The sequence below is a fragment of the Bos mutus genome, chromosome 25 (assembly GCF_027580195.1).
Source record: "Bos mutus isolate GX-2022 chromosome 25, NWIPB_WYAK_1.1, whole genome shotgun sequence".
NCBI classification, from domain to species: domain Eukaryota; kingdom Metazoa; phylum Chordata; class Mammalia; order Artiodactyla; family Bovidae; genus Bos; species Bos mutus.
In genome coordinates this window covers 32,587,155-32,595,188 of record NC_091641.1, presented here as the reverse complement: position 1 = coordinate 32,595,188, position 8,034 = coordinate 32,587,155, and positions in this window count along the sequence as shown.

The following is an 8,034-nucleotide window of genomic DNA, read 5'->3' as shown; positions in this document are numbered from 1 at the left end:
GGAGTGGGTTACCATTTCCTTCTCCAAGGCATCTTCCCAACCCAGGAATCGAAGCCAGGTGTTCCACATTGCAGACAGGCTCTTTACCGTCTGAGCCACCAGGGAAGCCCCTATGGGAACTAAGGATGTAATAAAGTCTAGAAGCAGGATACGAGCCCCAGATAACTGAGATGCATGTGAATGGAATGATTTCCATGAGCCCAGATGCCTGCATCTTCCCACACATAGACGAGCGCTAAATGCCTTAACTTGAGATACCTGGTTTTCCTTAATCAACAGTCATCTCTGACGTTCAGCCTACCTGCCTGTTGTTGCAAACTTTTGTATAAACTGACTCCTTCCCCCAGTTCCTTGGAGCAGTTCGCTCGGGGCCACTTGAGATGCTGCCTCCCCGGCTTGCAGTCCTAAGAATTCCCACTGAATAAAACAACTCTCTCCTTTCAGGTTGTGACTGAATTTTTCAGTTCACAGTTCACTATCTTGATTGTGGTGACGGTTTCAAGATACAGTATGGTGGTGGTGGTTTAGTCGATAAGTTTGTGTTCCACTCTTTGCGACCCCATGGACTATAACCCACCAGGCTTCTCTGTCCATGGGATCCTCCAGGCAAGAATACTGGAGTGGGTTGCCATTTCCTTCTCCAGACAGTATATGTAAGTCAAAACTTATCAACTGTATGCTTTAAATATATGCAGTCTGTTTTCTATCAGTTATCCCTCAATAACGCTGTTTGAGAAATAAACTAACAATTGCTAACACCCATATACCACTCAAATGTATGAGGCATTTTTAAAAAAACTTGTTTTACTCCCGTTAATTTATTTAACCCTCCGAGGTAGTCAATATTATCATTGTCATTTTACAGAGGAAGAAACCAAGGAAACTATGAAGAAAAGATTCAAAAGCTGATAAATAGGGAGCTGGAATTTGAACTCAGACATTCAAAAATCTACGTTCTTAACCAGCACAGGAGTCAATTCTGTAGATAATGGATCTGAACCTTATTTTTGACTCAGTTATATATTAAGTGCCTACAGTATAGAAAATCCTTTGTTAAATATTTTTGCTGGATCCTAGGGAAGAGGTTGGAGAAGGCAATGGCAACCCACTCCAGTACTCTTGCCTGGAAAATCCCATGGGCGGAGGAGCCTGGTGGGCTGCAGTCCATGGGGTCACTAAGGGTTGGACTCGACTGAGCGACTTCACTTTCACTTTTCACTTTCATGCATTGGAGAAGGAAATGGCAACCCACTCCAGTGTTCTTGCCTGGAGAATCCCAGGGATAGCAGAGCCTGGTGAGCTGCCGTTTATGGGGTCGCACAGAGTCAGACACAACTGAAGCGACTTAGCAGCAGCAGCAGGGAAGAGGTGGGCTTCCCAGGTGACGCTAGTGGTAAAGAACCCACCTGCCAATGCAGGTGACTGAAGAGATGTCGATTTGATACCTGGGTTAGAAAGATCCCCTGGAGGAGGGCACAGCAACCCACTCATTTTCTTGCTTGGAGAATCCCATGGACAAAGGAGCCTGGAAGCCTACAGTCCATAGGGTCGCAGAGAGTTGGACATGACTGAAGCGACTTAGCAGGCACGCACAGGGAAGAGGTAGGAAATTCTCTACTCTTGTACTTAAAATTTTTGTCCATTTCCTGACTACTTTGGTCATAGATAGGGTAAGAACGTCACCTAGTGGTAATACTGGGAACTGCATGCACCTCCTGTGCTTTCCAAAGGGTAGTGTTTTCACCACCTGCAACGTGTTTTAGGCTCGGCTGAATTAGCATCTGAATTTGTAACCGGTTTGACACTGATGCTAGTCTTGTTTCATCTGCTAACCTGCTGTGTGATTAGGGGCAACTTTCCCTGTCTAGGCTTCAGTTTCCCAATCTGTAAACAAGGATGCGGATCTCACCATTGCAACTCTCTCCTACAACATAAACTCAAACAGAAACATATGGTGGATCTCTGTGCTTGCTGCTTTGCATAAATCAAATTATTTTATTCCCACAGCAACATCATGGGGCAACTGCTCTTACCCCTGTTTTACAGATGAGCGGGCTGAGGCTGGAGACACGAAGGGACTAGCCCAGAGTTACTCAGCTCATTAGAGTCTGGATTTGAACACATGTTGTCTGACCTCAGAGCAGGAACTGTAAACACCTGTCTTGTGCCTTCACTCATCTTACCCACCCCAACCATGGAAGTCTGTAGTGCCTTTGCTAGAAACTCTGGAGGAGTTTTTAAAAACGTGCTGTGATATGATTTATAATAAGAAACGTATGTTTGGTCTTCGTCCCCATTTCTGGCACACAGCTCCTAAAATCCTTCGAATTTCCTAAGGACTGAGGGTGAGAAATGTGTCTATTGTTGTGTTAATTAGGTGACTGCGGCCCTCTCGGTAAACTTACTTAAATCTAGTAAGTAAAATGTTTCTCCGATTTCTGTGAGCTGTTCTAGCAGATTAATCAAATCCAAAGGGGAGGGACTTCCCCAGTGGTGCAGTGGTTAAGACTCCACCTTCCAACGCTGGGGATCTCTGCCCAGGGATCTAGGATCCCATATGCGTCATGGGCAAAAAGCTAAAGCATAAAAACAACAGAAGCAATAGTGTAACACATTCAATAAAGACTTTACAAATGGTCCACAAAAAAAAAAAAAAAAAAAGGGAAGGAGGTCATGGGAACCTCTGAGTTATAACCAGGCAGTCTGAAGCACAGGTTTGCAACTGGCATCTTGGGGAGGAGGGCAGTCTTGTAAGTTCAGTTCAGTTCAGTCGCTTAGTCGTGTCTCACTTTTTTCCCATGGACTTCAGCACACCAGGCCTCCCTGTCCATCACCAACTCCCAGAGCTTGCTCAAACTCATGTCCATTGAGTCAGTGATACCATCCAACCATCTCATCCTCTGTCATTCCCTTGTAAGACTGAGCCCTTAAACTGTGAACTCTGAAACTCTGATGCTAACTCCAATAGTGTCAAAGTTGTTGAAGTATAATCCACCCAGCTGGTGTCCAGGGCATTTTTCATTGGTATGGGGAAACCCCCCCACACACACACACCTACCTCCCACATTAGAAATTGTGTTCAGAACCTCTTTACCAGCCCAGGCCTCACCCACAAGATTGTGACTTAATTGGTGTCAGGGAGAAGGACCCCTGCATAAAATACCTCAGGTGATTATACTGTGTAGAGCTGTTCTTAGTCGCTCAGTTGTGTCCGACTCTTTGCGACCCTATGGATTGTAGCCTGCCAGGCTCCTCTGTCCATGGGATTCTCCAGGCAAGAATACTGGAGTGGATTGCCATTCCCTTCTCCAGGGGATCTTTCCCTCCCAGGGATCGAACCCTGGTCTCCCACATTGCAGGCGGATTCTTTACTGTCTGAGCCACCAGGGAGGCGGAAGAATACTGGAGTGGGTAGCCTATCCCTTCTCCAGGGGATCTTGCTGACCCAGGAATACAGCTGGGGTCTCCTGCATTGCAGGTGGAGAAACTCTGCTGTAGAAAGTATTAATATATATCCAGGGTCCCAGTATATCCAGTCTTAGTGCAGATTTAAGCTCTAATAATTTCAGAAGTATAAACAAGTTTTGCTTTTAGAGCAGTTTTAAGTGTGCAGAAAAAACAACTTTATGAAAGTTCAAAGCATTACCATATAACCCCCCCACCCCATTGCCCCATTATTATTAACATCAAGCATTGGTGTGGGACATTTGTTGTCATTGGTAAACCAGTATTGATACATTAGTATTAAAGTCCATGGTTTATGTTGGGTTTCACTCTTAACGCATCTGCTGTGAGATTTGATAAATGTATGATGTCCTGTGGCCACCATGACAGTTCACACAGAATGGTTTCAGTGCTGTCAGCTACAAATGGGCATTTACCGTCTTCCTCTGCCGATTCCCACGTGGTGCAGTGGTAAAGAATCTGCCTGCCAATGCAGGAGGCGTAAGAGACTTAGGTTCAATCCCTGGGTTGGGAAGATCCCCTGGAGAAGGACATGACAACCCACTCCAGCATTACTGCCTGGAAAATTCCACGGACAAGGGAGCCTGATGGGCTACAGTCCTTGGGTCGCAGAGTCAGACATGACTGAGCGTGCGTGCACTCGTGAACATCCACCTCTGCAAGGATCAAATCACGTGCTGCTGCAGCTGCTGACCTTCAACACCCCCTGAAAGGAGTGCAGGGCGGAGAGCAGAAATGAGGCACTCGGTGCTCTGGGAAACTGGCAGGACAGGTCTTCAGATAGATATTTTTAGGAGCTGATTTTATGAGCCTAATTCTTGCATCTCCTCGTATCTAGAAAAGCACTAAAATCCTTCACGATGACTTTTCATGACCAGCAGGAACCTTCGGCAAAAAATGTGTGCTTGATTGCACACACACCCCCTTCACCAAAATCACATATATACTGACCTTTCTCTTACCTCTTTGGAGTAGTTTCTCAGAGCTATCTGAGGTACTGGCTCCCAGGCTGCAGCCCTCATTTTGCCCCAGATAAAAAAAACTTAACTTGCAACTCTCACATTTTCTTTTTTTTTTTTTTTGTTGACACTGCCCTAAAGACCCCTGTGTTTTTCGTCACTCTCTCTTTACCCTTCTCCAACCCTTGGCAACCACTAATCTTTTCACTGTCTATAGTTTTACAAACTTATTTCTAAAATCATTTAAACATTTAGCTATTTAAATCTACAATGTTTTAAACTTTAATTCTGTTATTTCTCTTGTTTCTCTCTCTCGGTTTTTTTTTTTTTTTTTTTTTTTTGGTCTTTTTTGAGCTATGTTGTAGGGCTTGCAAAATCTCAGTTCCCCAACCATGGATTGAATCTGCACCATGGCAATAAAAGCCCAGAGTGCTAACCACTAGAATTAAAGTTTAGGAACCCCCTAAACTTTAATTTTGTTGTTTTAGTCATCGTGGCCATCTACAGTCAGGAGGGCTGAAATGAAAATTTTAAAGTCTTATTTCAAACTCATGAGACTAAATAAATGTAAAGGAAATGTCAACTTGCAAATGCCAATTTTTGTAAGTTAGCTCATACTTCAAAAGTTCCTAAAGGAGAAAACTGGGCTCGGACCTTTGGAACACACTGAATTCGGGAAAGGGGGCGCAGTCAGTTTCACAAATTTCACAGACCAGGAACGGTACCTGTGAGAAGATGCTGAGAGATCTCCTGGGGGGACTGGGTGATGGATGGACAGCAAGGGTCTGGGGGTAGGGGGGGTCCCTCCAGAAGGACCTCTGTGAGCAAGAGTAATGGGCTGGGGTCCCCGGGGAAACACCAGCTGTTCAGTAGTTAGGGCCCAGCCTTTACCCCAGGACAAGAAATGAGGCTGGACAGGTCAGTTGGGTCATAGAGGCCACTGAGAGTCATGTGAAGATTGGGTGCTAGCCTGTGGGCCATAGGGAGCCACTGAAGATTTAAGAGCAGCAGAGTGACACCATGAGATCTGTATGGGGAAAGCCCAATAGATCTCTAGTAGAGAAACCTCATGCGGATCTATGGGCAACAGTCAGGGCCCACCACCCTCTAGGTCTCTTCCCCCAGGCGTCTAGAGCTGCACTCCCTGCGTCTCTCTGGGGGTGACCGTGGGAACTGAATCTCGCTGGTGGAAAGTGAGCAGACAGCTTTCATGTCTGGGCAGACGTATTTCAACAGAAGCTTAAATTCACTCCAATTCACACTCTCCACCGTTGAAGATTTGTGTTCCGATGGTAGCGGCATCACATGATGGCACTTCTGTCTGCATCCCTGAGCAGCCGTGAGCAGAGGCCTCTCTCAATGAAGCCGGAGCCAAAAATAAACTTTGCTGCCTTGAGCCTGTACAGCCTGGGGGATGTCGGGCAGCGTAGCCTGGACCGGCAGATACAGAAACTATCGCAGACCCAGGAGGACAGGGCCTGAGCCTAGGCAGTAGCGATGATGGAAGTGGCGGCCTGGGACGTGTCTGTCACCACCCCAAACAGCGGTTTAAAACAGTGTTTATTGGGTGGGCTGGGCAGCTCTTGTGGACTCGACTGGACTCACTCGTACACCTATCATCATCTGTGTGTCTGCAGCACTTGGTCCTGCATGTCTCAGGGTCACTGGTTCGGAATGGCCTTGGCTAGGACCCCTGGAGTGACTTGGCTTAGCTCCACGAATAACCTTCCATGGTTTAGCCCAAAGATGGCCTAACTGTCACAGCAGAGGGACATGAGAGGGAAGTGAAAACAGGCTTTTACGACGTTTTTCTTAGGTCCCATTTGCTAACATCTCATTACCTAAGTAACACACATCCCTAAGCCCAGAGTCAATGACAGAACAGAATGCACTGCAAAGCCAGATAGCAAAGCACACAGATAAAGAGGAGGGTGAAGAATCAGGCCATTTGCACAGCCAGGCCACCACACCCCCCAGGGGGGAAGCCACAGGACTTGATGCCTGAATGACTGTCAGGGGAGACACCACGGATGTCTCCAACAGTGAGTACCAATGTTTACCCCCATCCCTGTGCCTGCCTGCCACTGCACCCATCAGGATGTGGTGTCTGATTCCCCACCTTGTGAACCTGGGCTGCCCTTGTGACTTGCCCTGACCAACAGAATGTGAGAGCATGAGCCTGTGCAAGATCCCAGCCTTGCCCAGTGGCCATGGAAAGGTGATCAGGCTGGACCACTGAGTGATGAGAGACCACGTGTGGAGAGGTGCCATGTGGTGGGAAATCCAGAGGGACATGAGAGAGTCTTGGATCTTCTAGTCAGCCCCTGCCTGAATGAAGCCACATGAGTGAGCCCAAATAAAATCAGAGGAGTCATGAGAAATAAGAAACCACTGTTGTCTTAACCGCTAGATATCTGGATAATTTGTTACGCAGCAATTGCTAACCGATACAAGGGAGACAGAAAGAACTAAATGAGGCTGGTGTTCAGGCTGATGGCTTGAGTGCTTCAGCAGGGGTAGCATCAGTCTCTGAGATGAGAGCTCCAGAGACAGGAACTAGTTTGAGAAAGCTGTGGACATGTTTGTCATGCTCACAGGACATCCATGCAGTAAAATCCAATAGGCATCGATTGAGATACATAGGTTTGAACTTAGTGAGAAATAGGAGCTGGAGACTGGGGAATGTTTCATATGGGATATCAGAAGATGTGGAAAGTTCCACTAAAAGTCGTCCAAGAAAAGAGTCTTGAGTGCTCGTGCTAAGAAGTGGTTCTCAAACTTAAGTGGATGTCATTGCTATCTGGTGAGAATGTGAAGATGCAGATTCCCAGGCCCATCCCTCTAGTTGTTGATTAAGTAGGTCAGGGATGGGCCTGGGGAATCTGCTTTGCCACCTGGCTTCCAGCCTTCTGCTCCCAAACACAACAGATGGAAAATTCCATCCCAGCTGAGGCACAGGAGTTTGGCTGGGAGAGTAGGAGACCTGGAACAAAGCTGAGAGAAGCTTTGTTTGATTTTATTTTACTTCACCGTCACTCTTACAGACTTGTGAGGAGGAGTTGGGAGGGGAATGTTAGAGAACAGTAGATGCTTTCCTCCCTGCCACTGGGCAAAGAATGAGGCTAAAACCACTGGGTGAAAGGTTGATTGAGAACAAGATATTCACGTGACTTCAACATGTCACCCACAAAGTCCGTATTAATTACAAATGGAAAATGGTACCATTCCCTGGTGTGTTTCTGTTTGAGCACTCAACATCTTTATTAAGTGATCAAGCCCTAATAACACCAATAATGGGACCAACTGGTATCATGCGCTTCCTGCTGTGCTACAACTTCAAGTGCATTCTGCTAAAAACTTTAACCTGAATTTAATCAAGGGGATTGGGGGAGCGAGGATGGCAGGCTCCTCCATAACTTGAAAATAAAAGTGTATATAAGCTAACAGCTTTGCGTCAATCAAATCTCTTGGGTATGAAAATGGCATTGATGTAGGGAAACCCCTTTGTTTCTAGTAGACACGCTTAAGTATTTATGATAGATAACCGAGGCTCAGTTTTAAAAGGAACAGAAAACCTCCCTAAGCACCTGCCACAGGGTTTGCGCGTGCG